This window comes from Podarcis liolepis, assembly GCF_965112155.1.
Source record: "Podarcis liolepis genome assembly, chromosome: 10".
Taxonomy (NCBI): Eukaryota; Metazoa; Chordata; class Lepidosauria; order Squamata; family Lacertidae; genus Podarcis; species Podarcis liolepis.
Window position 1 is genome coordinate 18,238,979 of NC_139562.1, and position 13,576 is coordinate 18,252,554.

Sequence of the window (13,576 nt, forward strand, 5' to 3'; positions counted from 1 at the left end):
AAAGACCTGGCAGAATAAGAAGGTTTTGGCTGGCTGGCTACAAGTCATCAGTGAAGGTACTAACTGAATCCCACACAGGAAGGAATTCCAGAGTTGGGGTGCCACAAGCAATAAGACCCTGTCAGCCATCTCAGCTAACTGTATGCCTGTTGGTGACAGCATCTAGATGCATGGTCTCACCATGCAGGTAGAAAGAAAAATGCATGTACAGGCAGAATGCAGGACATGGTTCAATTTCGGGGCAGGGGGACAAGATTAGAAAACTGAACCCCAAGGGGTGATCCATTCAAGGACATATTTCAATAAACTATTTCCTACCACCAACTGAGGGTCCTTCTTCTTCCCCCTCCCATTTTCGATGCTGCCTCCATTTTATTATTTTTAAAATACTACAATTTATGCATCTCTGTTTAAGAAGAATTATGGTGATTCCTTTAGGGGCAAACAGAATTTGGAATCATTCTTTGTTTCTCACTTTTCTATTTCATACTGTAGTATTTAATTTGGGAAATTTTATTTATTTATTTATTTTTCATTTGAAGAGCTTTGTCTTTGGTCAAACTGAGAAACCAAACACAAATTTTCTATTACAGAGAAATCTGTTCCTGAGTCTGAATGTTACTTTTAGTAAGCAGAGCAGCATGAGCCTTGGGCCAGAAATAGCCAGGCCAGAAGACCAGAGCCCCAATATGGTTGATTTAATACTAATGTATTTAATCCAGTTTGGAGTGCATCCATTTAAAGAAGCTGTACAATTGACCCCTCACCTATAACATGCTTGGAAATTACCTCTGAATAAACTGATAAGGGGTAAACTTCCCCCAGGTACGAAAACCCAAGTGGAGTGCCGTGATAGGTCCATGTGTGGCTCAGTTTGCCACAGGCTAGAGAGAACAACAGAATTGTATAGATATGTCCTCTATTTTGAGTTCAAAAGACAGGGGAAAAGAGACAGACTAGCATCCATCATGCTGCAGCATTGTATTTCTCTGGCTTCAAACACACAGAGGGCACCTCCAGACTATCAGCATTTTGCAGGAGGGATTCAAACACGTACTGGGAAATCTGGGTTTGCTCAATAACAGTGGATTAAACTGTTTGGTCGCCCTAGGCAACAAATTCACTTTCTTTCTTTCTTTCTTTCTTTCTTTCTTTCTTTCTTTCTTTCTTTCTTTCAAAAATGACTTTTTGCAGTTTGGAAAGTGACAGGGAAATACTTTGAAAAGTGTGGGATGACTGAATAACAGGAAGACATATAAACACCTCGAAAACAAATCAGGATGAATGCTCACTGTGGTATAACTTACCTGCAAATACATCTGAAGAAAAGCTCAATGAAGAACGGATATAATTTAACCTATGTATAAGTTTGTGCAAGCATATCAGAACGAATTCTGAACTGTCCAGAATTAATATAAAAGCCATGTACTTCATCTTATTTTCCCTGACATTATACCTTGAAAAGGGAGTCCCATAACTGACAATTGCATCTCACTGCATTTCCCCATCTGTGGATTAGGATGGTCACTTATGTATCACACCAACTGAGGATATGCATCACTTTTTTTAAAAAGGGCAAAGTACAGTATGGTAGGGATTTGGCTAATATTTGCACGTGCTGATTTATACATATAGAGGCTGTCAGAGCTGCCCGAGGTCCCAGCTCACAAAGGACCAACGCCAGTTCGTTGTTATATACAAAAGTCTTTATTGAAGTTCAGTTTCACTTCCACAGCCGTAGCGTGCAGCTCTACGTCTGAAACTCTAGACCGCCGAAGCTCCGTCTGAATCTACTCCCCCCAGACCCCAGTTTAAGACTCTAGCCTTGCTCCACCTCTTCCTTTGCTCCTTCCTCCTCTGGTTCTGCCTGTCAGCTGGGGTCTCGCCCTTCCTAGACTCTTCTGACGCTGAGTCCCCTGAGTCTTCCCCCTGCCTCCGGCGGGCTTTAGGACCTGGTTCCCAATCCGGGTTTTCTACTGTCCCACGCGCCTGTACATTCGAACTTGGCGCGCGCGCCCAGCCGGCAACCTTCCTCCTGACCGTTACACTGCTCCTGTCACTGCTTCCCCCTTCGGGGGGGGGCTAGCTGGACCCGACCTCCCCTCCGATAGAGGCGTGGTCAGTCCTGACTCATCTTCTCCCCCTGCTGGAGGAAACGCTGGCCCTGACACATGGGTTTCCCCCCCCCCCACTACGCTCTGGTGGGGAAGCTGGTCCTGATCTCCCGCTGCTGCTTTGGGAGTCCCCGCTGGCCCCTTGTTTCTGGTGTGTGTCCCCTGGGACCCCCCTTGCCCTGACCATGACCATCGGCGCCTCCTTCTGGGAATCTCCTGATTCGCTGGAGAAGCTCATGGAATCTCTCGGGTCACTGTCATACTCCCCTACGCTGCCCTCAGATTCTTCCCCTTCGCTCTCCATTTCCTCTCTCCCCTGTGCCTCTGTCCCTGAGCCCCTGACAGAGGCAAATTTAGAAATAGCTACTATAATTTAAATAGAAACACAGTACATCTCACCATACTGAAAAAGACTGTACAGTATACAGGTAACTTGTCTGCCTGCTCAGTCGACAGTTCAAGTGCTAGTCACTGATGGGCAACTTCTATTCTCCCTTCTTTATCTTTGCACTGGCTGAGCAGCCCTTCCAATAGAAGTCTCCTTCAAATAGAGAGCTGCTCTCTGACAGCCCTTCTCATAGACTCTACCATAGGACGCATGTCTAAGCATCTCATTGCATTTTCCAAGACAGGGGATGGAAAGGTAGCCTTGTGAATGTGAAGCAGCAGAGAAGTATATGGATAGGAAGGCGCAGTAGAGACGAGCTGTCCCAAAACACTTATTTACATGGGTAATTGAAAAGTTGCCTTTTTCATTAGATCAAATTAAAAACATGAATTATGGATGGGGATCAGGAAACATGAAGTATGGAAGGGGAGCAGGAAAAAGGCAGCCAGAAGGCAACTTTAAGCCCTACAACAATGCAATGTGTTGACACTGGCACATTTTATGGCAACTTGAGTTTCTTTGGGGGACACAATATTGTGAGCTAGGCACATATGCTGTAAAGCAATGATTAGGATCACAACTGCTGAGCCCTGGCTAATCAGCATGAGAAAAGGAGGGCCTGCATACATCTCTGCCTGGCTACAGAAGAGAGAGCATAAGAATCCAAAATGCAAAAAGGGGCCCGATTGAAAAAGTTGCACATGTCTAGTCTGCAAACAGTGAACGCCAGAGAGCAATTCACTTACTCATACACTGCAATTCTGTTATAATTCTAACCCTACAGGGTTTAGGATTTATAGTCTCCAAAACAGCTTCTCTTAATACACCCACATTCTCCTTCCAGGCATGGCTGCTCCCATGGCTGCCTGCTTCAAATCAACACATTCAGCAGCAGCAGCAGCAGAAGCAGCAGCACCACCAGCAGAAGCCTGCCAAAGAGACTTAACTTGAAAATAATTTCCTTCTTCCACCTGCAGCTCTTTTTAATACAATGCATCTTTTAGGGTCTGGCCAGTTAAGTGATAAGCCTAGAGAGGAGTGCAAGTAAGATATACAGTAGATATTTGCAGTGCTTTTTTTCTTTAAAAAATGTTTAGGGGTACTCTCATTTTGACTCAAGAAAATAGCCATCTTATAGTTCAAATCGGGAAAAATAAATACAGTAAATGGACAAAGGTATAAAGATTCACAAAATGTTTAGGTGTATGCGTACCCCTTAACTAGTGTCAGGGACTGGCATGGCTCTGACAAGTATGTTACAGATGGAGGCAAAGGGGGTGGAAGCTGACCCAGGAGAGGGGGCTAGTGATTCAGATTGTGAGCATGCACTTCGTCAATCAAGAGTTTGGAGGGAGAGGATGGTCCCACTGTTGCTTCAAGTGCTCTGCTGGGCACGAAGCTGGAAGAGTTAAGGCCAGCTACGTAGACCAGAGCTTTCCAAACGTTTCATGTTGGTGTCACCCTTTTTAGACATGTATCATTTTGCGACACAGTAGTTCAGTTTCATTAGCAAACCGGAAGGTTAAGCTAACCCCTTTCCAGCCCCAGGAGGAGCGCAGGGAGCGATCGAGCAAGATGCCTAAAGACTGCAGCTGACACACTAAAGTGTTGTGACACACAGTTTTGAAAGCTCTGACGCAGACACTAGAAGCATGTGTGCGTGTGTATCCGACACACCTTAGGAGCTGCTGCAAGTGTGTGCTTTTTTCAACAAAGAATTAACTATCTGCCATTTGCCTTCTTGGCTGGGTGTGTGCAGGACACCTAGCTAGGACTTAAATAGAGTCTAAATTACACGGGCGTGAAACGAAATGCACCTTTCCAAACACTTATGCTTGCATAAACACCATGTTCATAGTTTAATATGTTGCCAATATTCCCATGATTGCCTGCAAAGAAATTCAGTGGTCTTTGCACATTTTTTAAATTGAACCAGTCTTTCAAGCATGTTTTGCACCAGCTAATTTTAGCATTGTTTTATAACTTTGCTGGAAGCATAAGGGTCTGCATCTGAGACGCAGTACAGGGAAACTAAGTGCTCTACTGAGCTATATTGTATTCCTTTCTGAAAGGGGATGTGACAGATTGAAAAAAGAATTCCTCCCTGAGTTTGCAATGTACTGAACCCTATTGTGAGCAATAGTTTCTCTAGTTCTTCATGAGCACAAATGCGTTCCCTCTATTACTGTTGGGAAGGAAGTCAAGCTCCAAGGTTCACATCCAGTGAAGTGGTTCCTATGTTGCACATGATTTGTTGCAAATTAACTGTGCCCAGAGACTCCTCACAGAATCTTGGTGAAGCTCACACTTAACAAGAGAGGCATTCCTTAGCTGTAACTGGGATCAGAGTCAAGGCCAGAGTATTTATACATATGACACATTTCACACCAACAATGATTGCCTGGTGTTAATTAGAACACCAGGAAGGGAGCTATTATTCTTTCATTTCCCCATTGCTCTCATGAACTGTGCAGTTACATATTTTTAAAACAGGGATCATCATATTGCTGAACAGGAATGAAGCTATGTGTCTGAAATACAGGGGTACAGATACAATTCTATTTTTTGTGTGGGCTACTATGACCTGTGTGAGACATTTCTGGGTGATTGTGTACATGCACATTTAATATATTTTGGTAGAAATGGAACAGAAGAGAAGTAGAATATGTTCATTTTTTAGATTATCTTACCCTATTTTTATTTTTGAAAATTTAATTTATAAAATACAAACAGCTACTAAAAGAAAAGGGACAAAGCCTTCTACAGAACAGTTCTGTAGTTTTCCACAAGCATTGCACGCATCAAGTCGAATAAAGTTTTAGTTGTTTGTGTTCAACATGGTGTACCAGTTTGGATGGAGTGAGCCATCTCATCCAAGTTGCTTCAATTAAATAAATCACTCTAAGGCTCTTTGACCCTGGTCATGTTCTTTCTAAACAAAAAGATTTTAAAATGAACAAAATGAAGGTAGCCCTGTTCACTGAGGACAGCTCATTCTTCCCACGCTGATATTTAAACTCTATACCAGCTATGAACACTTATAAAAAAAATCCTCGTCTCAATTTCTCCCCAGCTTTTGGAAATCCAAATTAGAATTCCAACATGGAACCAGCACAGCAAAAATTATTTACTGTTCCTATCATCATCATCATCATCATCATCATCATCATCATCACTACTACTACTACTACTACAGAATATTGTGCAGGGGCGCTGTTAATGCACAGTGTGTCAGATAATTTGGTTCCTTAATGTCATCACTGTCCCCCTTTGCATTACCAAAAAATATAAGGCAACCATAAATCATCCCAAGTTTCCTTTTTTGTTTTGCCAAAGAGAACATGTACATTGGTTACAAAGATGGGTTTGAATCCAAAGGATCTGAAGGAAATGAAAGCTCCACCAAACTGCATGTGTTCCAATTATGAAATTAAACAATTTAATTTGAATTCTATTTCCTTCTATTTAAACTGGATTCTGGAGGAGTAAAAGGCAGGGCAAAGTGAACTTGAGCAATAAAGAAAGAGCCATAACTCAGTAGCAGAACTTGAGCATTGAATGCAGAAGGTTCCCGGTTCAACCCCAGCATCCCCAAGTAGATGTCTGATCCCAGAGAGTTGTTCCCAGGCCATACTAAGCTAAGTGATATAAAGCAGCTTCCTCTTTTCCTTTGTAACAAAAAAGGGACATTTGCTTATTCTTACTGCAGGCAGGTATCCGTATATAACGTGCAATGGAGGTTTAACTTTTAAAAGATAAATCGAAATGCAGGATTCAGTGGCCAAGTGAGCTCTCACAAGACCAGTTTTCAGTGCCACATAACGATTAGCTGATATTCAGGGCTTCAAAACACAGCACAGAGCTCTTTGGAAGGGGCCCTCAATGCCATATTCCTTTGTAATTTAGGAGGCTGGTTAACCACACAACAATTAAAAAAACCTCTTCTTACAAAACAATCAGCTTAAGCAAATAATTTGGAGGGGACACAGTAAATTCTTCTGTTATTTACTGTGCTATTCCAACTGGATGATGACAAAGCATCTATAAATTATCTTGTCACATAATGTCTACCCAGAGTGATAAAAAGCTGTCATTTCTATTAAAAAGTCATGCCAGAATATTCTACCACTTTGGCAGCTTCTTCCTCTCTTAATCCCAATGGTGGATATGAAGGAGGTAGGAATTTTTCAAGGCAATTTCAAAATAATTTGTCAGGCAACTCAGTACACAGCCTAAGAATGGTCTTCTAGGCTCTTCAAGAATCTTGTGCAAATTCCACCTCCCTGAATAGTTCAGCTTCAAATAGAATCACGCTTTTCCACTTTCTCTCTCATTTTAGAGGCAATGTTCTGCCCTGTTAAACAAGTGTTGCATTTCACCACAGTTAGAGCCTTCATTTTTGAAGCAGCCAAATATCACAGTCATCTAGTTACTGCATCCACTGTAAAGGGATTTGGGATGCTTAGGTATTAAGGTTGCTGAAAAAATAAGTACTCGGGGCAGCCCCTAATTGATGCCGTTAATTTTGCCATCTCCATAAATTGTCCCAAGCAAAAAATTAAGAAAGAGTGGGAGTGTGTAGAGATATATATGAAAAATATGGATATGGAAATTAAGTTTAACATAAACATAAAAGGAAAGACTCGCAAGGATACAAGATGATATTATAAAGGATATGACTATTAAGTATAAATAACTGCTAACACAACAAGAAACAATAATACAAATGCCAATAAGATCTCACATGGGTGAGGAGAAGTTGGGAGGGGGGAGGGAAGTAGAGGGTGGCAGTTGGAAAATTATTGAGAATATGATATAAAAGCAAAATGATTGTGTTTGTAATTTAAATTATTTTGAATGATTGCGGTCGTAAGTTTCCCCCCTAGTTTTTACTTCTTTTTCTGTCCCAAAAACTTTAAATAAAATTAAAAAAGAAAAAAGAAGTACTCATTATATTTAGCATACTGACAGGTTAAAGCATCTTGATCAGTTTGTCTGAAGGCAGTCCTGTATCAAGAAGTTTTAAAGGTTTGATGTTTTATTGTGTTTTATATTTTGCTAGAAGCCACCCAAATGGGTGGAAAATAAGAAGAAGAAGAAGAAGAATAGAAGAAGAAGAAGAACACATAGGGCTGAAAGATGAAGCAATAAATAATGTCATTCTTTCAACTTCCTTATTCAGTTCTCTGTACTTTTAAATGGAGAACAGGTAACTATTCTCACCACCTGATGACCAAGGAGGTAGTGAGTGGGGGAGTTCAGAGGCATTGTGGGCTCTGGTAAATACCTCAAGCGTGCCATTGTGCCCATGGCACTATGCTTGCAATCTTTGGTCTACAGTGTGTACAAAACCCAGGGATCACTTGCAAGTAGTAATAGATAGTGAGTCTGAACACACTTTCTGCAACTAAAACACTCATTCCCAAACTGCATTACAGACCACAGAAGTTTACTTGGGGAGAATTCCAAGTGTGTCACAAGAAAAAAATAAATTTAATAATAGAAGTGCCTGTCTGGGAGCCCAAAGAAAGCAGCCACAGTTGCAGAGGAGGCTGGTCATCACATTGCTGCTGCTCAGTATTTTGTAACTGTGCTGCATCTCATTTGATTAACATATAGAGGGGAGGGGGGCATGATTGTGCCAGCAGACTGTATGCCATTCTTTGTTCAACTGTGCTTTGGACATGGAAGATGTGATGCAAAGGATGAAAATAAATGACCCATAATTCCTTTACGTGTCCCTTAAAAGTAAAGGTACCCCTGACTGTTAGGTCCAGTCGTGGACGACTCTGGGGTTGCAGCGCTCATCTCGCTCTATAGGCCGAGGGAGCCGGCGTTTGTGCGCAGACAGCATCCAGGTCATGTGGCCAGCATGACTAAGCCACTTCTGGCAAAACCAGAGCAGCGCATGGAAACACCATTTACCTTCCCGCCGGAGTGGTACCTATTTATCTACTTGCACTTTGACATGCTAGGTTGGCAGGAGCTGGGACAGAGCAACGGGAGCTCACCCTGTCACGGGGATTCGAACTGCTGACCTTCCGATCGGCAAGCCCTAGGCTCAGTGGTTTAGACCACAGCGCCAGCCACACATGTGTCCCTTAAAGCCCTTAATTAATTAATTAATTAATTAATTAATGCCCTACAATTCCATGATTCTATAACAGTACAAAAAAATCTCTCTTTACAGCTAAAATAATGTATTTACATGCTAAATACATGATTAATCCTCTAATTTAACAGCGTGATAAAGCATGTATTTGAACCTTCCACATACACCATGCTACCCTGCATTACAGATGAGTTTTGGTTCTTGACACATGTATTAATTAATCAGTTCCCCATCTTTTTCTGTTTCCTTCAGAATTTGCATCTAAGGAGCTGACTTTTCAAGATCTGTCTTCAGTTTGTTTTCCATCTCTTGTAACAAACCAGACCCAAATCCTCACTTTTTGTCTTCCTAATAATCGTCACTGTAATTTTGCTTTTTTATCTCCTTTTGGTTCAAGTGTTCAAGATACTGCAACCTTTTCTAATCATGTAAAGCAAGTGTTCGTTGCCAAGGTGTTACATAAATAACCCTTCTTGTTTCTTCTGGTGTGTGTCATATGGCCACATCACCAGCAAACACTCTACAAAAGAGACTGTTCACTGGAGCCAAACAGCCCATGAAAAATCTGTTATCTCCTCTCTCCTTCCTGAGGTGTCACCAATAACAAACAACATGGCATCTGCTATTTGTTCTTTACTTATTAATGATGAATGATAGACAAGCAAGCTATGAGGTAATAAGGTACTTCCATTCAGACAGATTAGCTTTCCTCATAAACACCCTTCTGCCATTAGTCTCCATACAACTGACATTATACGGAGAGGAAAAGTGACTGGAGTAGTGGAGTGGGAGTTACTTGATGCCTTACACAAATTGAGCTCAGGAAAAGGCACCCATGTGGGTCCTGGTTTGGGTTTCACAGGCTCTTGACAACTAGTTTCAGATTCAGTATCAAGAACCAGATCCAGATGGCCAGTCAGTGATACTACAGCTATGGACTTGGCCAGTTCAGTCTCCTCTGGCTCTAAGGTCAAGGCTCATTGCAGTGACAATAGAGGGTGGTTGGGAGTGACTACGTCAGCTGCGTGGATCATTTCTTATTCCAGAGATTGACCAGCAGCAAAACTCCCCAGAACAGTCAGAAAACAATCAGGATCAATGTACAAACAGTCTTAATTGGCCCTTTACCCACACAGCAGTTAGGAACCCCAGTAAGTCTAAACCCTGTCAGGTACCATTTTGTTCATGACAACCAAACTTTTGCTAATTTCCTCACCTCAGATTATCTGATGATCCAGGAAGACCTGTCTGATCTCCAACAGAATGGAATGGCCAAGACTCAGGAGATTCCTACCCTCAAGCATCTGCCACCTAAGGTGGTTGCCAAACTGCCTATTGGTAGGGCTGGCCTGGTAAGGAAGGGGGAGCTTTGTTATGAATGTTGAAACCCCCCATGATTATTGCCCAGGAGAAGCCAATATCACACTCAAGTTTTTGATCTCTGGCAGAGGTTTTCCCTGCCAATATATACGTTTTCTCTGGGCCCTGACTTTATAGTGCCAAGCCATCCACACTGCAGGATGTCCACTACAACTTCCTGCCCAGAGAACCCAAAGGTTTATGCCTTAGCAACCACCAGGCACGTCAATCCCTGACACATCTGTCACTCAATCTGTGCTCCAAATCAACATCACAGTTAGGTAACATGTATGCAAACTGGTTTTCAATTAATGAAAGAGCAAATACATTTTTCTCTAATAAACGTTGGCAGAAATCAGAGCCTACCAAAATATTTATGCTTAATTGGATGAAAACAATGATCAGAGAACATTGTCAAAAGTCAACATTGTTCATTTGATTCTGGCAACAATATACCACATGCAAATGCACAAAGGTTCGCTCGCTACAAGAGCTGTGTATCAGATTTAGATCTAAATGCAAAGCCTTTCCCCATAGCAATTAGAAACACAGGGTGCCACTCCAGTACTCGTTACAAAAGTGAAAAGGCAGAATCAATTTCTGAGAAGCTCACAGCTCTATGTAAAGGCAGTGCTTTTGAAACTGCAGAGGAAAACCAGAAAGCTGGGAGGGTGCAAACAATATTGTGAATCTTGCTAGTAATGGGCCTTACAAGCCATGACGGAGATGGGGGTGGGGCTCCAGGAAAATACAGGAATCATGCAAGGGTTCAAGCAATTCAGGAAGGTGCAGGAAGTAGGTACACAAGGAAGAAGTGGCACAAGAGTTGAGATTAATCTAATGAGATGTATATGGATATGGATAATTAAATGTTTACTGATATTGACATTAAATTTTTATTTTAAGCACAGTAGGCACAAAACTCTGCACAATTATTTTCACCACTTACCACCTGCCCTCTACCTTCATACCTCTGTTGACTGACACACCCGCCCTCCAGGTTTTGGGAGGCTCTTATGCAATACACTCTCAGTGTGCCTACCTTCTCATTTGCTCGCTCTTCCTCCAGGCCCAAGCCAGAGGGAGATGATGAGGAAAGTAGAGGCTGTTCCTCCTCCTACAACACCTGTCACTGTTCTCTCAGTCAGAAAGAACAAAGGAACAGACAAGTTGGAGCAGCAGCACATCCAGAGGACTCCAGGGATTGCAAGTGGAGCTGCTGCCATGGCACCCAGCGATGGTGACCCTGAGTGCTGGCCCTGCCTACACATCCTCCTTGCCCTCTAGTCCTTGCCTATTGTCACCGCTGCTACTTTCTCAACTTTCCTGTTACCCATTCTCACTGCTTGTCCCAATTAAAGTTAGACCATGTAGCTAGAGACTACATGATGCCTTTTTCCAGGAAAGTAAAGGGAGCACAGTCCTACGGTTGCCGTGTGTACTCTCTCATGCTCCTTAAGGCTCTGAAATGCTGAAAGAAGCAGCTGAGATTGCCCCACAGTTCTTCCTCTCCCCCACCTCCAAGGTTCTGATAATGTTCACAAATAACAGCACACTATCTCAACTCAAGGTGCTCCTGAGCCTTTACAGTAGACATTTAATGTGCTATTAAAAGGCAAGTTGTTACTGTGCATGCATGACAGCTAATTAACAGAAGGAAACAGCATTGATAATATAGTTGTGTACAGACAATTGTCAGTCATAAATAATTTCTGGCATTTATCATGGTTGTTTAAAGTTGCTCGGTGTATAGCTTGGATTAATGGGTGCTTCCAAAATGTCATATTTGAATTGAGAGATTTGTAGTGTCTCTGATGAAGACATTATGCACCTTCATTTAAGCAGCAGGCTTGCCTGCCAGAAAACAAGCCAGCAGGGATAATAATCAGGGTATGTTTTCTTTGTAAATTCCAAAATGGTAAAACCTTCTTTCCTGTTTCTTTCTCAAAACAATCTTAATTTGGTCTCTAGCCTGGGAACAGTGAGAACCAAGAACAGAAGGGCTAGGCTGCTGAGTGCAGCGGCACAAGGGATTTTGAAGGGGCAAAAGGTAATGCAAGATTCCTTCCAATACACTTTGTTATATTATTCCTTCCTCCCCTTTCCCAGAAAGCCCTAGCTGATCTGTCATACTTCACAAATAAACACCCCTGTGGTTATCACTATTGACGACAGGAGTATGAACTCAGCAATGTCAGCCCCTAACAATATATTAGATAGAAGAGACTTCAGTAAAGCTTCACTCCTAAATTCACTTCGTAGGAAGTAAGTCCCATTGGATTCTCTGGGATTTACTTCTGAATTGAGATGAGCAGGCAACTTCCTCCAATCCCTGCCTTAACTCTGGTCTAGAAACAATGAAAAAGGGCTGAGTTTGGTGACTGTTGCAAATAATGTGATCTTCAAACCAGGTTCAGAACTGATCAAACCTCTGTTGAGAGTCCACTACAGTACTGTCTTCTTTCCCTTTCATTGAAGCCCAGAGAACTACATTGCCCATGGTCCTCCATGCTGCTTCACATGACCATGGCAGGCTTCCAGGGCTTAAAATAGACCCTTCCTGTCTGGATATGCTGGGTAGAAGGAACACTCACATCAGGTTCGACGGCAGGCACAGCAGAAATAGATCCAGTTATGGTTGGGCCCTGACTCTGAAGCAGTCTGGGCCCAATACTAATTGGATTTGGTGCCCCAACCCTCCCTTTTTAGGATTCAGTCCTATCATTATTTCTGAGCAAATATACTTGAATAGCATCACTGTCAGTTAATTAAAGGGAAAGGACACAGGACAAACATAAACATAGATTTTCTTTCCAGTCAGTATGGAGCTACAGCCACTTCTGGGTCCTTGCTGAAAGCAAGGAATGGGAGACTCCTGTCTGAAACCCTGGAAAGCTGCTGCGAGTCATTATGTACAACACTAAGATAGATAGTCTGACTCAATATGTCAGATTCCCATGCTCCTATTATAATGTGGGTAAGAACTAAAGTGATTCAGAAATGGCTGTATGGAAGAAATCAGTTCTGGGGGAGACCAGCAGAGGAGGTTGACTAGTTTCAGTTTTGTAGTTTTGTAGCAGCAGACTGCTAAGTAAAATTTGCTCCTTAATCCTTAATTTGCTCCTTAATCCTCCTTTGCTCCTTAATCTCTGTGGATCATTTATAATCTTGCAGATACTACACCTGTGTTCCTAATGCACCTAAAGGATGTATATATTTGCAAACAACTAAGAAAGTCAGCTTCTCATCCAGCCCCTGCTGATTATACCATGCCCTGGTGCAGACGGAAACTCCTGTTGTGTTGGGACAGAGCAGAGTTTATGTGCCAGGATGAAGAAGATGCTAATGTAGGGTTCACTATATTACATCACTCCTGTTCAAAAGCAATAGCTTGTGCTAAGTGTTAAGTCGTGGGTTGACATAGCAGCCGGCACAGCGATTTCTTCAAGTAGCTCTTTATTATGGTAAGCTGGAATAGAACTGCCTGCGAACAGCTCAGCCGGCCTGTATTTATAGGCAGCCGGCTGTCAACATTGTAACCACAACCGCCCAGAGTTCCCGCCTAAAGTAACTGGCGCGGACCTGAGTGAAAACTATCTACAG

General features: G+C 42.4%; 1 protein-coding gene across 3 annotated transcripts in view; it reads right to left on the bottom strand.

Annotated features, from left to right (window-relative positions):
* The window catches only part of CACNA1C (calcium voltage-gated channel subunit alpha1 C), a gene marked incomplete at its 5' end in the record, with an annotated part of 445,655 nt that overhangs the window by 229,022 nt on the left and 203,057 nt on the right, over positions 1-13,576 (bottom strand). Inside the window, one exon of one of the 3 annotated variants that reach the window (XM_083461737.1) lies at positions 11,016-11,438. The exons of the other annotated variants lie outside the window; for them this stretch is intronic. Of the gene's footprint in view, positions 1-11,015; positions 11,439-13,576 lie in introns of those variants that run through there. 3 annotated transcript variants of the gene reach the window in all.